Here is a 4,789-nt window from a genome sequence, read left to right as displayed (position 1 = left end):
CATGTAATTGGTGATCACCCATCCAAAATCAGATAAAATCTGGAAAAAATTATTGTTTTAATCCGTTTAACTTACTGGCCTTGATTCCCCTAATCTATAATCAAACTCTTAACTTTGAAAATTCCACGATAAACCATTTATGAGCGGAATTGGAAAATTTCTATGTAAATAGAGTAGTTATAAATCAAACCACACACACTTATTTTCATGTTAGAGTTCAAAGTTCTATTCGTATGATTCGTGAAGAGTTTGTAGTTCAATCCCATACAATCCAGGATCAAAAGCTATGCGCTGTGTTTCCTACTAAGTAGCTATTCGCGACAATATACTATGAATAAAACAGCGAAGTCGTATAGGACAGAATTATCAACATTATTAATGATGTCCTCAAAATCGTTTGAAGTTTTAAGACTTACGATGATGACATGTAGATTGCTTTTCAAACTCAAAGTACATTCATACGACAGCTGCAATAAAAATTGTTTCCGCTAGCTTAGAGTAATGTCGCTCGTGAGTGGTTGTTTTCTTGAAATAAGAAGCACTTAATCTAACAAACTCTTCAAATACAACAGACTACCGTGCTCTACTTCCTCATGATTGTAAATAATAGTTTCATATTTCTTTCAGATATATACGTCAATTTAAAATTACACTTACGATCAATGAAATCCATTATGTAAGGAAACACGTTTTTAATCTCACTTGGTTTTGGTTTTAATTTCAAAACGTTACCGAAAATGGTTACGGTATTTGTAAACAACATTTAATGTAAACATATCAGTGACAGCTAGAAAAAAAATCTTGATACGAACAGCTGTTCGTTATTTCATGAGTATTATGTGATAAGTATTGGGAGAAAACTTGACAAAAATCGCAAAAAATTGGGTTTTCAAACGTCCGTTATTTTATTTACAAGGTGGTGAGGTCATATTTTAATGACTAAAGACACTCTATCCAATCCAGTGAATGCATTAAAATGATTTGGATCATGATAGGTACTCTCGTTTTTCAGGAGAAGACCGCATAAAATGCCTCTTGGGCCGTGACAGACAGACAGACAGATATAGAGATTAGACTTGTTTCGGCTTCTTTAATGTATTAAACGTAAAATTAACAATTAATTAAAAATATATAAATCTGAGCAATGTACAGACAAAACTGTAATTTTATTTATATAGATTTAAAAGAAATGTGTATGCTAAAAATGATCACGAGAATGATAAATATATTTTAAATTATAAAGACACAATCATGTCATTTATGGACAGTTAAGTTGATTCGAATTGATCACTTAGAAACATAATTCATTATTCTGACAAATCAATCAATGCATTATGCTTTGACCTAACGTACTATGAAGATTTAAATACAGTATATTCACGTACTGCTAAAAAGTTTTAAAATTATGTATTATAAAAAAAATCTAATTGGTGTACCTTTTTCAGAAGATTTAAAATTGGACCTAGTATCCAACTCATAATCATAAATTAAAAACCAAGATATAATCAAGTTTGACTCTGTTAGAACCTCAAAGAACTGATGAAAAATGCAGATAGGCTTTTTGGCTCAAGTTTCTCATACATTTTAAATTACTTGTCATCACACTCAACCTCAAACCATCTCATGTATACCAGGGGGAGTAAAGCTAATAACGTGGCGATTCATAAAATATTATACAGTCTACATATATATTGTTTGTAAAACTATTTAATACCTAGTTTACTGATGCTTGCTAAAATAAGGTTGAATATGTAAGATAAACATATATATAACAAAATATAAGCATATAGTACGCAATTCAGAGGATTTTTGATAGGTTAAATCGTTTGTTTAAAATACCATTAAGTTTTTGATATTAAGCTTTTTAAAAGGTTGTCAACAGATAACCAATATTCTTGAGCTCAGCTTTTTGTATTGTTTTTACTGGCTGAAGGTTATTAATACTATGAAGTTTTATTAATACTAGAGGTCGTCCAATGGTCTAAAACTCGATTAAAAATATGTAATGTACAGAATTTTCTATTTCCACCCCACACTTTTTTTTACTCATGTAAATAAAATAAAAGAAATGGTGGTTTTGCAATACTTTCACGTTGGATTTTATACTGTATGTGGAATTTCTTCCATTTGTTTAAATTGTCTATTTATACAGTATATTTATACAATACTTTTATACAATATTGTATTTTGTTATTATTTTGTCACCATTATGGCAACCCATAAGGCCCATGTTAATTTTTAAAAGTTTAAATCAATTTGTTGTGCTTATTTTTTAGCATATTTTAATTTATAAAGGTATTCTGCACATCTATATGATAATATCTTTCCAACAGAAGGCGTAGATTTTCCCTGCAATGAACACGAGCTGAGAAAAAAGGTTTTAAACAAACATGCTTGCCTATTAGTATTATATAGATGAGTTTAAATCGTTGCCAATATGTAAAATCGATTTTTAGAAAATAGCCCGGATAAGAAAGGGCTCTTTATTATTAAATAATAGAATAAAATACCTTTACGATTTTATAATTATTTGTATAGTTTCTTTGTATAAAGTATGTATGTTAATTGTATAAAGATACATAGGTAAACACTGAATCTCATGCTGTCCAGGTGTTCATTATCGTATGTTGGAACAACTTGGAATTCTAAATACGATTCAAGGATACTAATGTACAATAATTAATTAACCTCTTGATATGCAGCTTTTATAAGTAAGGCAGAATTTTTTTTTACACTGCAGCTAACTGAATCCAATTAATGATATTATCAACTGGTTGAAATCTTTCTTTTCGTTTAATACAATGTAATGAATTTAAATATTTTCAGACAATAATCATTTCAGGAATTTGCATTTGTCTAACGGTTTATTGAATCAATATGAAAAAAATGCTATTATTTTAAATTAGCAGTTTGGAGATCTTCAGAAAGCTAAGTCCAATGAAAAAAATACTGAAAGCTATTTTGATATTAATTACCTCCGTTGGGAAATAGAGTGAACATAGTTATTTAATAAAAGTCAAAACTTTAAGCTAAGCCTAATTGACGATGATTAAGAGAAGTTAAGAAAATTTACTTAGCTGTTAACTAAACTTCTGAACAAGAATCTATAAACATTTGCAAAACTGTAGAATGTTTCCATCGGGTGCGTACATAACAAATATAATATTTATGGACCAATTTACTTCAATAGGCGATAGTAAATGCACTCCATTGCATCTAACCCTTGAAGCGTAGATCTTGGTATGCTTGACTGGACATTAATGTTTATAGATCGACGTTTGGTTCAAGCTTATGACGTAGAAGGATAAAATAACCTTAGGAAAGTTTTTATAATTCCCTTTTGAAATTTAGCAAAATTGGCTCAGTTCCGTTGGTTATAAATCGCTCTTTTGCAACTGACCTACATAAAAGTAAATTTTCAATCACTTTATTCAACTTTGATTAGCATATTACCAATTTTTAATATTCCTTACCTTATATAATAAATTACTGGATGATTATACGATAGTTGTGCTGAAGAAACAGAGATAAATGCATTCATATCTTACTATGAAATAATTTATTATAATTGCCGTCATGTTTTGATGGGTTTTCGGTTTCGGAAAATTTTGGATATGTGCGTTATTAGGATTTGAAACTTTAAACACCTTTGGACTTTTTATAAATGACTTATTAGTTTTCACTATCAAATAGCACAAACATTCCTTTCAATGTATTTAATGTACCTTCTTCGAATCGCAGATACCTGTTAACTGCAAAACATATGGTTAAAATTTTCATATTTTGTAGTTCAGATGGATTTTGAGGTATGGAATACAAATCCTTATAAAGGATGTTCTGTAGGTAGTAAAAAAAAAAGATTGTTTAACATTTCTTTTCATCAAACATCTACAAAATTAAACTTATTAAGTTTTAAATTTCCTACCTAAACGTCAGCATGCGGAATGCATCTTGTTTAGGCTCTAAAGACAATATTAAATGATTCATGAATTGACACATAACTATTTTCTATAGTATTACTATTTTTAAAACATAAAAAAAGTGTTGATCACCTATTTCAAATGGAATATTGACAACAAGTAAATAAAACACTAGCTAAGCAGGTTAGACCAAAACAATATCTAGAGTACAAAACATTTTACTTTTAGTTTATTACAAATTGTTACTTCTAAACAAAGTAGTTCTGCTGAGAAGCTGGAAGTATTTGCAAGGGATGATTCAACAAAGGGAGAATCAAACAGATTGTATTATCTCAGTAACCTGATCTGGAGACGTCAATACAAGATTATATTGCCAACAGGATCTGCTGCTGTAACTGAATGTGTCAGGATTGGATTGTCTATAGTTACTTTAGACTGGATTAGATCCTCCGTGTGAAATTTATGAAGAGTGTCAAGGAAAAACACTAGTTAAAATAGCAATAGTTCTCCAAAAAGTATAGTTTTAGCAAATATCCCTTCAAGGATAAGACACTACCGTAGGCCTCATGGTACGACCTAGAACCAGGACCGATTTACTTTTTCGTTTTAAGGACGCCAGAGGCCAAAACACCATCCGTTTGAATTCATGTACATCAGTCTAAATATATATCCGGTAAGCGAGCTCGAGTAAAAATGATCCGATTTTGATGGAATTCGGTACAAACGTGTAACCCTATGTGTATTCGAACGAATTCACAAACCAGCATGAATTGGGGATGCGGAGGCTATGTATTATATGATTTTTATTAAAAAACAGCTCTGTCTAAGGAATTGGTTTTATTTATTTATTTTCTTTAATTTTATTTTGT

The sequence above is a fragment of the Macrosteles quadrilineatus genome, unplaced genomic scaffold, assembly GCF_028750875.1.
Source record: "Macrosteles quadrilineatus isolate MER2022 unplaced genomic scaffold, UCM_ALF_1.0 Scaffold_3__2_contigs__length_128488019, whole genome shotgun sequence".
Lineage (NCBI taxonomy): Eukaryota > Metazoa > Arthropoda > Insecta > Hemiptera > Cicadellidae > Macrosteles > Macrosteles quadrilineatus.
This window is presented reverse-complemented; position numbering follows the sequence as displayed.